The sequence below is a fragment of the Macaca fascicularis genome, chromosome 1, assembly GCF_037993035.2.
Source record: "Macaca fascicularis isolate 582-1 chromosome 1, T2T-MFA8v1.1".
NCBI classification, from domain to species: domain Eukaryota; kingdom Metazoa; phylum Chordata; class Mammalia; order Primates; family Cercopithecidae; genus Macaca; species Macaca fascicularis.
Window position 1 is genome coordinate 97279854 of NC_088375.1, and position 18961 is coordinate 97298814.

Below are 18961 nucleotides of genomic sequence, written 5' to 3' on the forward strand. Positions count from 1 at the left end.
GAGAGATATTTCGGATCCCTATGAAGACTATAGGGCCAAAGGACATATCCTCCGATAACAAAGAGAAAGAAGGTTTCTGAGAAAGTTCTTTGTGTTCTGTGAAATCATATCACAGAGTTACAGCTTTCCCCTCAAGAAGCCTTTCGCAAAGACAGTTCTTGTGGAATTGGCAAAGTGATATTTGGAAGCCCATAGGGGGCGATGGTGAAAAAGGAAATATCCTCAGATGAAATCTGGAAAGAAGCTTTATGAGAAACTGCTCTGTGATGTGTGACTTTCACTCACAGAGTTACATCTGTATTGGGTGGATCTCTTTGCTAGCCTTTTTTCTGTGGAATATGAGAACAGATATTTCGGATCCCTTTGAAGACTATAGGGCCAAAGGAAGTATCCTCCGATAACAAAGAGAAAGAAGCTTTCTGAGAAACTACTTTGTGTTCTGTGAAATCGTGTCACAGAGTTACAGCTTTCCCCTCAAGAAGCCTTTCGCTAAGACAGTTCTTGTGGAATAGGCAAAGTGATATTTGGAAGCCCATAGAGGGCAACGGTGAAAAAGGAAATATCCTCAGGTGAAATCTGTAAAGAAGCCTTCTGAGAAACTGCTTAGTGTTCTGTTACTTCATCTCACAGAGTTACATCTGTATTTCGTGGATCTCTTTGCTAGCCTTATTTCTGTGGAATGTGAGAACAGATATTTCGGATCCCTTTGAAGACTATAGGACCAAAGGAAATGTCCTCAGATAACAAAGAGAGAGAAGCTTTCTGAGAATGTTCTTTGTGTTCTGTGAAATCATCTCACAGAGTTACAGCTTTCCCCTCAAGAAGCCTTTCCCTAAGACAGTTCTTGTGGAATTGACAAAGTGATATTTGGAAGCCCATAGGGGGCGATGATGAAAAAGGAAATATCCTCAGATGAAATCTGGAAACTAGCTTTATGAGAAACTGCTTAGTGTTCTGTTAATTCATTTCACAGAGTTACATCTGTATTTCGTTTATCTCTTTGCTAGCCTTATTTCTGTGGAATCTGAGAACAGATATTTCGGATCCCTTTGAAGATTATAGGGCCAAAGGAAATATCATCCGATAACAAAGAAAAAGAATCTTTCTGAGAAACTTCTTTGTGTTCTGTGAAATCATCTCTCAGAGTTACACTTTAACATCAAGAAGCCTTTCGCTAAGACTGTTCTTGTGGAATTGGCAAAGTGATATTTGGAAGCCCATAGGGGGCGATGGTGAAAAAGGAAATATCCGCAGATGAAATCTGGAAACTAACTTTCTGAGAAACTGCTTAGTGTTCTGTTAATTCATCTCACAGAGTTACATCTGTATTTCGTGGATCTCTTTGCTAGCCTTATTTCTGTGGAATCTGAGAACAGATATTTCGGATCCCTTTGAAGACTATAGGGCCAAAGGAAATATCCTCAGATAACAAAGAGAAAGAATCTTTCTGAGAAACTACTTTGTGTTCTGTGAAATCGTCTCACAGAGTTACAGCTTTCCCCTCAAGAAGCCTTTCGCTAAGACAGTTCCTGTGGAATAGGCAAAGTGATATTTGGAAGCCCATAGAGGGCAACGGTGAAAAAGGAAATATCCTCAGGTGAAATCTGTAAAGAAGGCTTCTGAGAAACTGCTTAGTGTTCTGTTACTTCATCTCACAGAGTTACATCTGTATTTCGTGGATCTCTTTGCTAGCCTTATTTCTGTGGAATGTGAGAACAGATATTTCGGATCCCTTTGAAGACTATAGGACCAAAGGAAATATCCTCAGATAACAAAGAGAAAGAAGCTTTCTGAGAATGTTCTTTGTGTTCTGTGAAATCATCTCACAGAGTTACAGCTTTCCACTCAAGAAGCCTTTCGCTAAGACAGTTCTTGTGGAATTGGCAAAGTGATATTTGGAAGCCCCTAGGGGGCGATGGTGAAAAAGGAAATATACTCAGATGAAATCTGGAAACTAGCGTTCTGAGAAACTGCTTAGTGTTCTCTTGAATCATCTCACAGAGTTACATCTGTATTTCGTGGATCTCTTTGCTAGCCTTATTTCTGTGGAATGTGAGAACAGATATTTCGGATCCCTTTGAAGACTATAGGGCCAAAGGAAATATCCTCCGATAACAAAGAGAAAGAATCTTTCTGAGAAACTACTTTGTGTTCTGTGAAATCATCTCACAGAGTTACAGCTTTCCCCTCAAGAAGCCTTTCGCTAAGACAGTTCTTGTGGAATTGACAAAGTGATATTTGGAAGCCCATTGAGGGCTATGGTGGAAAAGGAAATATCCTCAGATGAAATCTGAAAAGAAGCTTTCAGAGAAACTGCTCTGTGATGTGTGACTTCCACTCACAGAGTTACATCTGTATTTCGTGGATCTCTTTGCTAGCCTTATTTCTGTGGAATCTGAGAACAGATATTTCGGATCCCTTTGAAGAGTATAAGGCCAAAGGAAATATCCTCCGATAACAAAGAGAAAGAAGCTTTCTGAGAGACTTCTTTGTGTTCTGTGAAATCATCTCACAGAGTTACAGCTTTCCCCTCAAGAAGCCTTACGCTAAGACAGTTCTTGTGGAATTGGCAAAGTGATATTTGGAAGCCCATAGAGGGCTACGGTGGAAAAGGAAATATCCTCAGATGAAATCTGAAAAGAAGCTTTCAGAGAAACTGCTCGGTGATGTGTGACTTCCACTCACAGAGTTACATCTGTATTTCGTGGATCTCTTTGCTAGCCTTATTTCTGCGGAATCTGAGAACAGATATTTCGGATCCCTTTGAAGACTATAGGGCCAAAGGAAATATCCTCCGATAACAAAGAGAAAGAAGCTTTCTGAGAAAGTTCTTTGTGTTCTGTGAAATCAACTCACAGAGTTACAGCTTTCCCCTCAAGAAGCCTTTCGCTAATACAGTTCTCGTGGAATTGGGAACGTGATATTTGGAAGCCCATATGGGGCGATGGTGAAAAAGGAAATATCCTCAGATGAAATCTGGAAACTAGCTTTCTGAGAAACTGCTTAGTGTTCTGTTATTTCATCTCACAGAGTTACATCTGTATTTCGTGGATCTCTTTGCTAGCCTTATTTCTGTGGAATCTGAGAACAGATATTTCGGATCCCTTTGAAGACTATAGGGCCAAAGGAAATATCCTCAAATAACAAAGAGAAAGAATCTTTCTGAGAAACTACTTTGTGTTCTGTGAAATCATCTCACAGAGTTACAGCTTTCCCCTCAAGAAGCCTTTCGCTAAGACAGTTCTTGTGGAATTGACAAAGTGATATTTGGAAGCCCATTGAGGGCTATGGTGGAAAAGGAAATATCCTCAGATGAAATCTGAAAAGAAGCTTTCAGAGATGCTGCTCTGTGATGTGTGACTTCCACTCACAGGGTTACATCTGTATTTCGTGGATCTCTTTGCTAGCCTTATTTCTGTGGAATCTGAGAACAGATATTTCGGATCCCTTTGCAGACTATAGGGCCAAAGGAAATATCCTCCGATAACAAAGAGAAAGAGCATTCTGAGAAACTTCTTTGTGTTCTGTGAAATCATCTCACAGAGTTACAGCTTTCCCATCAAGAAGCCTTTCGCTAAGACAGTTCTTGTGGAATTGGCAAAGTGATATTAGGAAGCCCATAGGGGGCGATGGTGAATAAGGAAATATCCTCAGATGAAATCTGGAAACTAGCTTTCTGAGAAACTTCTTAGTGTTCTGTTAATTCATCTCACAGAGTTACATCTGTATTTCGTGTATCTCTTTGCTAGCCTTATTACTGTGGAATCTGAGAACAGATATTTCGGATCCCTTTGAAGACTATAGGGCCAAAGGAAATATCCTCAGATAACAAAGAGAAAGAATCTTTCTGAGAAACTTCTTTGTGTTCTGTGAAATCATCTCACAGAGTTACAGCTTTCCCCTCAAGAAGCCTTTCGCTAAGACAGTTCTTCTGGAATTGACAAAGTGATATTTGGAAGCCCATAGAGGGCTACGGTGGAAAAGGAAATATCCTCAGATGAAATCTGAAAAGGAGCGTTCAGAGAAACTGCTCTGTGATGTGTGACTTCCACTCACAGAGTTACATCTGTATTTCGTGGATCTCTTTGCTAGCCTTATTTCTGTGGAATCTGAGAACAGATATTTCGGATCCCTTTGAAGACTATATGGCCAAAGGAAGTATCCTCCGCTAACAAAGGGAAAGAAGCTTTCTGAGAAAGTCCTTTGAGTTCTGTGAAATCATCTCACAGAGTTACAGCTTTCCCCTCAAGAAGCCTTTCGCTAAGACAGTTCTTTTGGAATTGGCAAAGTGATATTTGGAAGCCCGTAGGGGGCGATGGTGGAAAAGGAAATATCCTCAGATGAAATCTGGAAACTAGCTTTCCGAGAAACAGCTTAGTGTTCTGTTAATTCATCTCACAGAGTTACATCTGTATTTCGTGGATCTCTTTGCTAGCCTTATTTCTGTGGAATGTGAGAACAGATATTTCGGATCCCTTTGAAGACTATAGGGCCAAAGAAAATATCCTCAGATAACAAAGAGAAAGAAGCTTTCTGAGAATGTTCTTTGTGTTCTGTGAAATCATCTCTCAGAGTTACAGCTTTCCCCTCAAGAAGACTTTCGCTAAGACTGTTCTTGTGGAATTGGCAAAGTGATATTTGGAAGCACATAGAGGGCTATGGTGAAAAAGGAAATACCCTAGATGAAATCTGGAAAGAAGCTTTCTGAGAAACTGCTCTGTGATGTGTGACTTCCACTCACAGAGTTACATCTGTATTTCATGGATCTCTTTGCTAGCCTTATTTCTTTGGAATCTGAGAACAGATATTTCGGATCCCTTTGAAGACTATAGGGCCAAAGGAAGTATCCTCCGATAACAAAGAGAAAGAAGCTTTCTGAGAAACTACTTTGTGTTCTGTGAAATCGTCTCACAGAGTTACAGCTTTCCCCTCAAGAAGTCTTTCGCTAAGACAGTTCTTGTGGAATTGGCAAAGTGATATTTGGAAGCCCGTAGAGGACAACGGTGAAAAAGGAAATATCCTCAGGTGAAATCTGTAAAGAAGACTTCTGAGAAACTGCTTAGTGTTCTGTTAATTCATCTCACAGAGTTACATCTGTATTTCGTGGATCTCTTTGCTAGCCTTATTTCTGTGGAATGTGAGAACAGATATTTCGGATCCCTTTGAAGTCTATAGGACCAAAGGAAATATCCTCAGATAACAAAGAGAAAGAAGCTTTCTGAGAATGTTCTTTGTGTTCTCTGAAATCATCTCACAGAGTTACAGCTTACCCCTCAAGAAGCCTTTCGCTAAGACAGTTCTTGTGGAATTGGCAAAGTGATATTTGGAAGCCCATAGAGTTCTATGGTGAAAAAGGAAATATCCTCAGATGAAATCTGAAAAGAAGCTTTCAGAGAAACTGCTCTGTGATGTGTGACTTCCACTCACAGAGTTACATCTGTATTTCGTGGATCTCTTTGCTAGCCTTATTTCTGTGGAATCTGAGAACAGATTTCGGATCCCTTTGAAGTCTATAGGGCCAAAGGAAGTTTCCTCCGTTAACAAAGAGAAAGAAGCTTTCTGAGAAACTTCTTTGTGTTCTGTGAAATCATCTCACAGAGTTACAGCTTTCCCCTCAAGAAGCCTTTCGCTAAGACAGTTCTTGTGCAATTGGCAAAGTGATATTTGGAAGCCCATAGGGGGCGATGGTGGAAAAGGAAATATCCTCAGATGAAATCTGGAAACTAGCTTTCTGAGAAACTGCTTAGTGTACTGTTAATTCATCTCACAGAGTTACATCTGTATTTCGTGGATCTCTTTGCTAGCCTTATTTCTGTGGAATGTGAGAACAGATATTTCGGATCCCTTTGAAGACTATAGGGCCAAAGGAAATATCCTCAGATAACAAAGAGAAAGAAGCTTTCGGAGAATGTTCTTTGTGTTCTGTGAAATCATCTCTCAGAGTTACAGCTTTCCCCTCAAGAAGCCTTTCGCTAAGACAGTTCTTGTTGAAATGGGAACGTGATATTTGGAAGCCCTTAGGGGGCGATGGTGAAAAAGGAAATATCCTCAGATGAAATCTGGAAACTAGCTTTCTGAGAAACTGCTTAGTGTTCTGTTAATTCACCTCACAGAGTTACATCTGTATTTCGTGGATGTCTTTGCTAGCCTTATTTCTGTGGAACGTGAGAACAGATATTACGGATCCCTTTGAAGACTATAGGGCCAAAGGAAATATCCTCAGATAACAAAGAGAGAGAATCTTTGTGAGAAACTACTTTGTGTTCTGTGAAATCATCTCACAGAGTTACAGCTTTCCCCTCAAGAAGCCTTTCGCTAAGACAGTTCTTGTGGAATTGACAAAGTGATATTTGGAAGCCCATAGAGGGCTACGGTGGAAAAGGAAATATCCTCAGATGAAATCTGAAAAGAAGCTTTCAGAGAAACTGCTCGGTGATGTGTGACTTCCACTCAAAGAGTTACATCTGTATTTCGTGGATCTCTTTGCTAGCCTTATTTCTGTGGAATCTGAGAACAGATATTTCGGATCCCTTTGAAGACTATAGGGCCAAAGGAAATATCCTCCGATAACAAAGAGAAAGAAGCTTTCGGAGAATGTTCTTTATGTTCTGTGAAATCATCTCTCAGAGTTACAGCTTTCCCCTCAAGAAGCCTTTCGCTAAGACAGTTCTTGTGGAATTGGGAACGTGATATTTGGAAGCCCTTAGGGGGCGATGGTGGAAAAGGAAATATCCTCAGATGAAATCTGGAAACTAGCTTTCCGAGAAACAGCTTAGTGTTCTGTTAATTCATCTCACAGAGTTACATCTGTATTTCGTGGATCTCCTTGCTAGCCTTATTTCTGTGGAATGTGAGAACAGATATTTCGGATCCCTTTGAAGACTATAGGGCCAAAGGAAATATCCTCAGATAACAAAGAGAAAGAAGCTTTCTGAGAATGTTCTTTGTGTTCTGTGAAATCATCTCTCAGAGTTACAGCTTTCCCCTCAAGAAGCCTTTCGCTAAGACAGTTCGTGTGGAATTGGCAAAGTGATATTTGGAAGCCCAAAGAGTTCTATGGTGAAAAAGGAAATATCCTCAGATGAAATCTGGAAACTAGCTTTCTGAGAAACTTCTTAGTGTTCTGTTAATTCATCTCACAGAGTTATATCTGTATTTCGTGGATCTCTTTGCTAGCCTTATATCTGTGGAATCTGAGAACAGATATTTCAGATCCCTTTGAAGACTATAGGGCCAAAGGAAATATCCTCCGATAACAAAGAGAAAGAAGCTTTCTGAGAAACTTCTTTGTGTTCTGTGAAATCATCTCACAGTGTTACGGCTTTCCCCTCAAGAAGCCTTTCGCTAAGACAGTTCTTGTGAAATTGACAAAGTGATATTTGGAAGCCCATAGAGGGCTACGGTGGAAAAGGAAATATCCTTAGATGAAATCTGGAAAGAAGCTTTCAGAGAAACTGCTCTGTGATGTGTGACTTCTACTCACAGAGGTACATCTGTATTTCGTGGATCTCTTTGCTAGCCTTATGTCTGTGGAATCTGAGAACAGATATTTCGGATTTCTTTGCAGACTATAGGGCCAAAGGAAGTATCCTCCGATAACAAAGAGAAAGAAGCTTTCTGAGAAACTTCTTTGTGTTCTGTGAAATCGTCTCACAGAGTTAGAGCTTTCCCCTCAAGAAGCCTTTCGCTAAGACAGTTCTTTTGGAATGGGCAAAGTGATATTTGGAAGCCCACAGAGGGCAACGGTGAAAAAGGAAATATCCTCAGGTGAAATCTGGAAAGAAGCTTTCTGAGAAACTGCTTAGTGTTCTGTTAATTCATCTCACAGAGTCACATCTGTATTTCGTGTATCTCTTTGCTAGCCTTATTTCTGTGGAATCTGAGAAGAAATATTTCGGATCCCTTTGAAGACGATAGGGCCAAAGGAAATATCCTCCGATAAGAAAGAGAAAGAAGCTTTCTGAGAAACTTCTTTGTGTTCTGTGAAATCATCTCACAGAGTTAGAGCTTTCCCCTCAAGAAGCCTTTCGCTAAGAGAGTTCTTGTGGAATTGGCAAAGTGTATTTGGAAGCCCAAAGAGGACTATGGGGAAAAAGGAAATATCCGCAGATGAAATCTGGAAAGAAGCTTTCTGAGAAACTACTTAGTGTTCTGTTAATTCATCTCACAGAGTTACATCTGTATTTCCTGGATCTCTTTGCTAGCCTTATTTCTGTGGAATCTGAGAACAGATATTTCGGATCCCTTTGAAGACTATAGGGCCAAAGGAAATATGCTCCGATAACAAAGAGAAGGAAGCTTTCTGAGAAACTCCTTTGTGTTCTGTGAAATCATCTCACAGAGTTACAGCTTTCCCCTCAAGAAGCCTTTCGCTAAGACAGTTCTTGTGGAATTGGCAAAGTGATATTTGGAAGCCCATAGACGGCTATGGTGAAAAAGGAAGTATCCTCAGATGAAATCTGGAAAGAAGCTTTCTGAAAAACTGCTCTGTGATGTGTGACTTCCACTCACAGAATTACATCTGTATTTCGTGGATCTCTTTGCTAGTCTTATTTCTGTGGAATCTGAGAACAGATATTTAGGATCCCTTTGAAGTCTACAGGGCTAAAGGAAATATCCTCCGACAACAAAGAGAAAGAAGCTTTCTGAGAAACATCTTTGTGTTTTGTGAAATCATGTCACAGAGTTACAGCTTTGCCTTAAGAAGCCTTTCGCTAAGACAGTTCTTGTGGAATTGGCAAAGTGATATTTGGAAGCCCTTAGTGGGCTAAGGTGAAAAAGGAAATATCCTCAGATGAAATCGGGAAACTAGCTTTCTGAGAAACTGCTTAGTGTTCTGTTAATTCATCTCACAGAGTTACATCTGTACTTCGTGGATCTCTTTGCTAGCCTTATTTCTGTGGAATGTGAGAACAGATATTACGGATCCCTTTGTAGTCTATAGGGCCAAAGGAAATATCCTCCGATAACAAAGAGAAAGAATCTTTCTGAGAAACTTCTTTGTGTTCTGTGAAATCATCTCACAGTGTTACAGCTTTCCCCTCAAGAAGCCTTTGTCTAAGACAGTTCTTGTGAAATTGGCAAAGTGTATTTGGAAGCCCAAAGAGGGCTATGGGGAAAAAGGAAATATCCGCAGATGAAATCTGGAAAGAAGCTTTCTGAGGATCTACTTAGTGTTCTGTTAATTCATCTCACAGAGTTACATCTGTATTTCCTGGATCTCTTTGCTAGCCTTATTTCTGTGGGAACAGAGAACAGATATTTCGGATCCCTTTGAAGACTATAGGGCCAAAGGAAATATGCTCCGATAACAAAGAGAAGGAAGCTTTCTGAGAAACTCCTTTGTGTTCTGTGAAATCATCTCAAACAGTTACAGCTTTCCCCTCAAGAAGCCTTTCGCTAAGACAGTTCTTGTGGAATTGGCAAAGTGATATTTGGAAGCCCATAGAGGGCTATGGTGAAAAAGGAAGTATCCTCAGATGAAATCTCGAAAGAAGCTTTCTGAAAAACTGCTCTGTGATGTGTGACTTCCACTCACAGAGTTACATCTGTATTTCGTGGATCTCTTTGCTAGTCTTTTTTCTGTGGAATCTGAGAACAGATATTTAGGATCCCTTTGAAGTCTACAGGGCTAAAGGAAATATCCTCCGACAACAAAGAGAAAGAAGCTTTCTGAGAAACATCTTTGTGTTTTGTGAAATCATGTCACAGAGTTACAGCTTTCCCCTAAAGAAGCCTTTCGCTAAGACAGTTCTTGTGGAATTGGCAAAGTGATATTTGGAAGCCCTTAGTGGGCTAAGGTGAAAAAGGAAATATCCTCAGATGAAATCTGGAAAGAAGCTTTCTGAGAAACTGCTTAGTGTTCTGTTAATTCATCTCACAGAGTTATATCTGTATTTCCTGGATCTCTTTGCTAGCCTTATTTCTGTGGAATCTGAGAACAGATATTTCGGATCCCTTTGAACACTATAGGGCCATAGGAAATATCCTCCGATAACAAAAAGAAAGAAGCTTTGTGAGAAACTTCTTTGTGTTCTGTGAAATCATCTCACAGAGTTACAGCTTTCTCCTCAAGAAGCCTTTCGCTAAGACAGTTCTTGTGGAATTGGCAAAGTGATATTTGGTAGCCCATATGGGGCGATGGTGAAAAAGAAAATATCCTCAGATGAAATCTGGAAAGGAGCTTTCTGAGAAACTGCTCTGTGATGTGTGACTTTCACTCACAGAGTTACATCTGTATTTCGTGGATCTCTTTGCTAACCTTATTTCTGTGGAATCTGAGAACAGATATTTCGGATCCCTTGGAAGACTACAAGCCAAAGGAAATATCCTCCGATAACAAAGAGAAAGAAGCTTTCTGAGGAACATCTTTGTGTTTTGTGAAATCATCTCACAGAGTTACAGCTTTCCCCTCAAGAAGCCTTTCGCTAAGACAGTTCTTGTGGAATTGGCAAAGTGATATTTGGAAGCCCTTAGTGGGCTAAGGTGAAAAAGGAAATATCTTCAGATGAAATCTGGAAAGAAGCTTTCTGAGAAACTGCTCTGTGATGTGTGACTTCCACTCACAGAGTTACATCTGTATTTCGTGGATCTCTTTGCTAGCCTTATTTCTGTGGAATCTGAGAACAGATATTTCATATACCTTTGAAGACTACAGGGCCAAAGGAAGTATCCTCGGATAACAAAGATAAAGAAGCTTTCTGAGACACTTCTTTGTGTTCTGTGAAATCATCTCACAGAGTTACAGCTTTCCCCTCAAAAAGCCTTTCGCTAAGACAGTTCTTGTGGAATTGGCAAAGTGATATTTGGAAGCCCACAAGGGGCGATGGTGAAAAAGGAAATATCCTCAGATGAAATCTGGAAACTAGCTTACTGAGAAACTGCTTAGTGTTCGGTTGAATCATCTCACAGAGTTACATCTGTATTTCGTGGATCTCTTTGCTAGCCTTATTTCTATGGAATCTGAGAACAGATATTTCGGATCCCTTTGAAGACTATAGGGCCAAAGGAAATATCCTCAAATAACAAAGAGAAAGAATCTTTCTGAGAAACTACTTTGTGTTCTGTGAAATCATCTCACAGAATTACAGCTTTCCCCTCAAGAAGCCTTTCGCTAAGACAGTTCTTGTGGAATTGACAAAGTGATATTTGGAAGCCCATTGAGGGCTATGGTGGAAAAGGAAATATCCTCAGATGAAATCTGAAAAGAAGCTTTCAGAGAAACTGCTCGGTGATGTGTGACTTCCACTCACAGAGTTACATCTGTATTTCGTGGATCTCTTTGCTAGCCTTATTTCTGTGAAATCTGAGAACCGATATTTCGGATCCCTTTGAAGAGTATAGGGCCAAAGGAAATATCCTCCGATAACAAAGAGAAAGAAGCTTTCTGAGAAACTTCTTTGTGTTCTGTGAAATCATCTCAGAGTTACAGCTTTCCCCTCAAGAAGACTTTCGCTAAGACAGTTCTTGTGGAATTGGCAAAGTGATAATTGGAAGCCCATAGAGGGCGACGGTGAAAAAGGAAATATCCTCAGGTGAAATCTGGAAAGAAGCTTTCTGAGAAACTGCTTAGTGTTCTCTTAATTCATCTCACAGTGTTACATCTGTATTTCGTGGATCTCTTTGCTAGCCTTATTTCTGTGGAATCTGAGAACAGATATTTCGGATCCCTTTGAAGACTATAGGGCCAAAGGCAATATCCTCCGATAACAAAGAGAAAGAAGATTTCTGAGAAAGTTCTTTGTGTTCTGTGAAATCATCTCTCAGAGTTACAGCTTTCCCATCAAGAAGCCTTTCGCTAAGACAGTTCTTGTGGAATTGGCAAAGTGATATTTGGAAGCCCATAGGGGGCGATGGTGAAAAAGGAAATATCCTCAGATGAAATCTGGAAACTAGCTTTCTGAGAAACTGCTTAGTGTTCTGTTAATTCATCTCACAGAGTTACATCTGTATTTCGTGGACCTCTTTGCTAGCCTTATTTCTGTGGAATGTGAGAACAGATATTTCGGATCCCTATAAAGACTACAGGGCCAAAGGAAATATCTCAGATAACAAAGAGAAAGAATCTTTCTGAGAAACTTCTTTGTGTTCTGTGAAATCATTTCACAGAGTTACAGCTTTCCCCTCAAGAAGCCTTTCGCTAAGACAGTTCTTGTGGAATTGGCAAAGTGATATTTGGAAGCCCATAGAGGGCTATGGTGAAAAAGGAAATATCCTCAGATGAAATCTGGAAAGAAGTTTTCTGAGAAACTGCTTAGTGTTCTGTTAATTCATCTCACAGTGTTACATCTGTATTTCGTGGATCTCTTTGCTAGCCTTATTTCTGTGGAATCTGAGAACAGATATTTCGGATCCCTTTGAAGACTATAGGGCCAAAGGCAATATCCTCCGATAACAAAGAGAAAGAAAATTTCTGAGAAAGTTCTTTGTGTTCTGTGAAATCATCTCTCAGAGTTACAGCTTTCCCATCAAGAAGCCTTGCGCTAAGACAGTTCTTGTGGAATTGGCAAAGTGATATTTGGAAGCCCATAGGGGGCGATGGTGAAAAAGGAAATATCCTCAGATGAAATCTGGAAACTAGCTTTCTGAGAAACTGCTTAGTGTTCTGTTAATTCATCTCACAGAGTTACATCTGTATTTCGTGGACCTCTTTGCTAGCCTTATTTCTGTGGAATGTGAGAACAGATATTTCGGATCCCTATGAAGACTACAGGGCCAAAGGAAATATCTCAGATAACAAAGAGAAAGAATCTTTCTGAGAAATTTCTTTGTGTTCTGTGAAATCATTTCACAGAGTTACAGCTTTCCCCTCAAGAAGCCTTTCGCTAAGACAGTTCTTGTGGAATTGGCAAAGTGATATTTGGAAGCCCATAGAGGGCTATGCTGAAAAAGGAAATATCCTCAGATGAAATCTGGAAAGAAGTTTTCTGAGAAACTGCTTAGTGTTCTGTTAATTCATCTCACAGAGTTACATCTGTATTTCGTGGATCTCTTTGCTAGCCTTATTTCTTTGGAATCTGAGAAGAGATATTTCGGATCCCTTTGAAGACTACAGGGCCAAAGGAAATATCCTCCGATAACAAAGAGAAAGAAGCTTTCTGAGAAACATCTTTGTGTTCTGTGAAACCATCTCACAGAGTTACAGCTTTCCTCTCAAGAAGCCTTTCGATAAGACAGTTCTTGTGGAATTGGCAAAGTGATATTTGGAAGCCCTTAGGGGGCGATAGTAAAAAAGGAAATATCCTCAGATGAAATCTGGAAACTAGCTTTCTGAGAAACTGCTTAGTGTTCTGTTATTTCATCTCACAGAGTTACATCTGTATTTCCTGGATCTCTTTGCTAGCCTTTTTACTGTGGAATCTGAGGAGAGATATTTCGGATCCCTATGAAGACTATAGGGCCAAAGGACATATCCTCCGATAACAAAGAGAAAGAAGGTTTCTGAGAAAGTTCTTTGTGTTCTGTGAAATCATATCACAGAGTTACAGCTTTCCCCTCAAGAAGCCTTTCGCAAAGACAGTTCTTGTGGAATTGGCAAAGTGATATTTGGAAGCCCATAGGGGGCGATGGTGAAAAAGGAAATATCCTCAGATGAAATCTGGAAAGAAGCTTTATGAGAAACTGCTCTGTGATGTGTGACTTTCACTCACAGAGTTACATCTGTATTGGGTGGATCTCTTTGCTAGCCTTTTTTCTGTGGAATGTGAGAACAGATATTTCGGATCCCTTTGAAGACTATAGGGCCAAAGGAAATATCCTCCGATAACAAAGAGAAAGAACCTTTCTGAGAAAGTCTTTGTGTTCTGTGAAATCATCTGACAGAGTTACATCTTTCCCCTCAAGAAGCCATTCGCTAAGACTGTTCTTGTGGAATTGGCAAAGTGATATTTGGAAGCCCATAGGGGGCGATGGTGAAAAAGGAAATATCCTCATATGAAATCTGGAAAGAAGCTTTCTGAGAAACTGCTTAGTGTTCTGTTAATTCATCTCACAGAGATACATCTGTATTTCGTGGATCTCTTTGCTAGCCTTATTTCTGTGGAATCTGAGAACAGATATTTCGGATCCCTTTGAAGACTATAGGGCCAAAGGAAATATCCTCCGATAAGAAAGAGAAAGAAGCTTTCTGAGAAACTTCTTTGTGTTCTACGAAATCATCTCTCAGAGTTACAGCTTTCCCATCAAGAAGCCTTTCGCTAAGACAGTTCTTGTGGAATTGGCAAAGTGATATTTGGAAGCTCATAGGGGGCGATGCTGAAAAAGGCAATATCCTCAGATGAAATCTGGAAACTAGCTTTCTGAGAAACTGCTTAGTGTTCTGTTAATTCATCTCACAGAGTTACATCTGTATTTCGTGGATCTCTTTGCTAGCCTTATTACTGTGGAATCTGAGAACAGATTTTTCGGATCCCTTTGAACACTATACGGCCAAAGGAAATATCCTCAGATAACAAAGAGAAAGAATCTTTCTGAGAAACTTCTTTGTGTTCTGTGAAATCATCTCACAGAGTTACAGCTTTCCCCTCAAGAAGCCTTTCGCTAATACAGTTCTTGTGGAATTGGAAAAGTGATATTTGGAAGCCCATAGAGGGCTATGGTGAAAAAGGAAATATCCTCAGATGAAATCTGAAAAGAAGCTTTCAGAGAAACTGCTCTGTGACGTGTGACTTCCACTCACAGATTTACATCTGTATTACGTGGATCTCTTTGCTAGCCTTATTTCTGTGGAATGTGAGATCAGATATTTCGGATCCCTTTGAAGACTATAGGGCCAAAGGAAGTATCCTCCGATAACAAAGAGAAAGAAGCTTTCTGAGAAACTACTTTGTGTTCTGTGAAATCGTCTCACAGAGTTACAGCTTTCCCCTCAAGAAGCCTTTCGCTAAGACAGTTCCTGTGGAATAGGCAAAGTGATATTTGGAAGCCCATAGAGGGCAACGGTGAAAAAGGAAATATCCTCAGGTGAAATCTGTAAAGAAGGCTTCTGAGAAACTGCTTAGTGTTCTGTTACTTCATCTCACAGAGTTACATCTGTATTTCGTGGATCTCTTTGCTAGCCTTATTTCTGTGGAATGTGAGAACAGATATTTCGGATCCCTTTGAAGACTATAGGACCAAAGGAAATATCCTCAGATAACAAAGAGAAAGAAGCTTTCTGAGAATGTTCTTTGTGTTCTGTGAAATCATCTCACAGAGTTACAGCTTTCCACTCAAGAAGCCTTTCGCTAAGACAGTTCTTGTGGAATTGGCAAAGTGATATTTGGAAGCCCCTAGGGGGCGATGGTGAAAAAGGAAATATACTCAGATGAAATCTGGAAACTAGCGTTCTGAGAAACTGCTTAGTGTTCTCTTGAATCATCTCACAGAGTTACATCTGTATTTCGTGGATCTCTTTGCTAGCCTTATTTCTGTGGAATGTGAGAACAGATATTTCGGATCCCTTTGAAGACTATAGGGCCAAAGGAAATATCCTCCGATAACAAAGAGAAAGAATCTTTCTGAGAAACTACTTTGTGTTCTGTGAAATCATCTCACAGAGTTACAGCTTTCCCCTCAAGAAGCCTTTCGCTAAGACAGTTCTTGTGGAATTGACAAAGTGATATTTGGAAGCCCATTGAGGGCTATGGTGGAAAAGGAAATATCCTCAGATGAAATCTGAAAAGAAGCTTTCAGAGAAACTGCTCTGTGATGTGTGACTTCCACTCACAGAGTTACATCTGTATTTCGTGGATCTCTTTGCTAGCCTTATTTCTGTGGAATCTGAGAACAGATATTTCGGATCCCTTTGAAGAGTATAAGGCCAAAGGAAATATCCTCCGATAACAAAGAGAAAGAAGCTTTCTGAGAGACTTCTTTGTGTTCTGTGAAATCATCTCACAGAGTTACAGCTTTCCCCTCAAGAAGCCTTACGCTAAGACAGTTCTTGTGGAATTGGCAAAGTGATATTTGGAAGCCCATAGAGGGCTACGGTGGAAAAGGAAATATCCTCAGATGAAATCTGAAAAGAAGCTTTCAGAGAAACTGCTCGGTGATGTGTGACTTCCACTCACAGAGTTACATCTGTATTTCGTGGATCTCTTTGCTAGCCTTATTTCTGTGGAATCTGAGAACAGATATTTCGGATCCCTTTGAAGACTATAGGGCCAAAGGAAATATCCTCCGATAACAAAGAGAAAGAAGCTTTCTGAGAAAGTTCTTTGTGTTCTGTGAAATCAACTCACAGAGTTACAGCTTTCCCCTCAAGAAGCCTTTCGCTAATACAGTTCTCGTGGAATTGGGAACGTGATATTTGGAAGCCCATATGGGGCGATGGTGAAAAAGGAAATATCCTCAGATGAAATCTGGAAACTAGCTTTCTGAGAAACTGCTTAGTGTTCTGTTATTTCATCTCACAGAGTTACATCTGTATTTCGTGGATCTCTTTGCTAGCCTTATTTCTGTGGAATCTGAGAACAGATATTTCGGATCCCTTTGAAGACTATAGGGCCAAAGGAAATATCCTCAAATAACAAAGAGAAAGAATCTTTCTGAGAAACTACTTTGTGTTCTGTGAAATCATCTCACAGAGTTACAGCTTTCCCCTCAAGAAGCCTTTCGCTAAGACAGTTCTTGTGGAATTGACAAAGTGATATTTGGAAGCCCATTGAGGGCTATGGTGGAAAAGGAAATATCCTCAGATGAAATCTGAAAAGAAGCTTTCAGAGATGCTGCTCTGTGATGTGTGACTTCCACTCACAGGGTTACATCTGTATTTCGTGGATCTCTTTGCTAGCCTTATTTCTGTGGAATCTGAGAACAGATATTTCGGATCCCTTTGCAGACTATAGGGCCAAAGGAAATATCCTCCGATAACAAAGAGAAAGAGCATTCTGAGAAACTTCTTTGTGTTCTGTGAAATCATCTCACAGAGTTACAGCTTTCCCATCAAGAAGCCTTTCGCTAAGACAGTTCTTGTGGAATTGGCAAAGTGATATTAGGAAGCCCATAGGGGGCGATGGTGAATAAGGAAATATCCTCAGATGAAATCTGGAAACTAGCTTTCTGAGAAACTTCTTAGTGTTCTGTTAATTCATCTCACAGAGTTACATCTGTATTTCGTGTATCTCTTTGCTAGCCTTATTACTGTGGAATCTGAGAACAGATATTTCGGATCCCTTTGAAGACTATAGGGCCAAAGGAAATATCCTCAGATAACAAAGAGAAAGAATCTTTCTGAGAAACTTCTTTGTGTTCTGTGAAATCATCTCACAGAGTTACAGCTTTCCCCTCAAGAAGCCTTTCGCTAAGACAGTTCTTCTGGAATTGACAAAGTGATATTTGGAAGCCCATAGAGGGCTACGGTGGAAAAGGAAATATCCTCAGATGAAATCTGAAAAGGAGCGTTCAGAGAAACTGCTCTGTGATGTGTGACTTCCACTCACAGAGTTACATCTGTATTTCGTGGAACTCTTTGCTAGCCTTATTTCTGTGGAATCTGAGAACAGATATTTCGGATCCCTTTGAAGACTATATGGCCAAAGGAAGTATCCTCCGCTAACAAAGGGAAAGAAGCTTTCTGAGAAAGTCCTTTGAGTTCTGTGAAATCATCTCACAGAGTTACAGCTTTCCCCTCAAGAAGCCTTTCGCTAAGACAGTTCTTTTGGAATTGGCAAAGTGATATTTGGAAGCCCGTAGGGGGCGATGGTGGAAAAGGAAATATCCTCAGATGAAATCTGGAAACTAGCTTTCCGAGAAACAGCTTAGTGTTCTGTTAATTCATCTCACAGAGTTACATCTGTATTTCGTGGATCTCTTTGCTAGCCTTATTTCTGTTCAATGTGAGAACAGATATTTCGGATCCCTTTGAAGACTATAGGGCCAAAGAAAATATCCTCAGATAACAAAGAGAAAGAAGCTTTCTGAGAATGTTCTTTGTGTTCTGTGAAATCATCTCTCAGAGTTACAGCTTTCCCCTCAAGAAGACTTTCGCTAAGACTGTTCTTGTGGAATTGGCAAAGTGATATTTGGAAGCACATAGAGGGCTATGGTGAAAAAGGAAATACCCTAGATGAAATCTGGAAAGAAGCTTTCTGAGAAACTGCTCTGTGATGTGTGACTTCCACTCACAGAGTTACATCTGTATTTCATGGATCTCTTTGCTAGCCTTATTTCTTTGGAATCTGAGAACAGATATTTCGGATCCCTTTGAAGACTATAGGGCCAAAGGAAGTATCCTCCGATAACAAAGAGAAAGAAGCTTTCTGAGAAACTACTTTGTGTTCTGTGAAATCGTCTCACAGAGTTACAGCTTTCCCCTCAAGAAGTCTTTCGCTAAGACAGTTCTTGTGGAATTGGCAAAGTGATATTTGGAAGCCCGTAGAGGACAACGGTGAAAAAGGAAATATCCTCAGGTGAAATCTGTAAAGAAGACTTCTGAGAAACTGCTTAGTGTTCTGTTAATTCATCTCACAGAGTTACATCTGTATTTCGTGGATCTCTTTGCTAGCCTTATTTCTGTGGAATGTGAGAACAGATATTTCGGATCCCTTTGAAGTCTATAGGACCAAAGGAAATATCCTCAGATAACAAAGAGAAAGAAGCTTTCTGAGAATGTTCTTTGTGTTCTCTGAAATCATCTCACAGAGTTACAGCTTACCCCTCAAGAAGCCTTTCGCTAAGACAGTTCTTGTGGAATTGGCAAAGTGATATTTGGAAGCCCATAGGGGGCGACGTTGAAAAAGGAAATATCCTCAGATGAAATCTGGAAACTAGCTTTCTGAGAAACTGCTTATTGTTCTGTTAATTTACCTCACAGAGTTACATCTGTATTTCGTGGATCTCTTTGCTAGCCTTATTTCTTTGGAATCTGAGAACAGATATTTCGGATCCCTTTGAAGACTATATGGCCAAAGGAAATATTCTCAGATAACAAAGAGAAAGAATCTTTCTGAGAAACTTCTTTGTGTTCTGTGAAATCATCTCA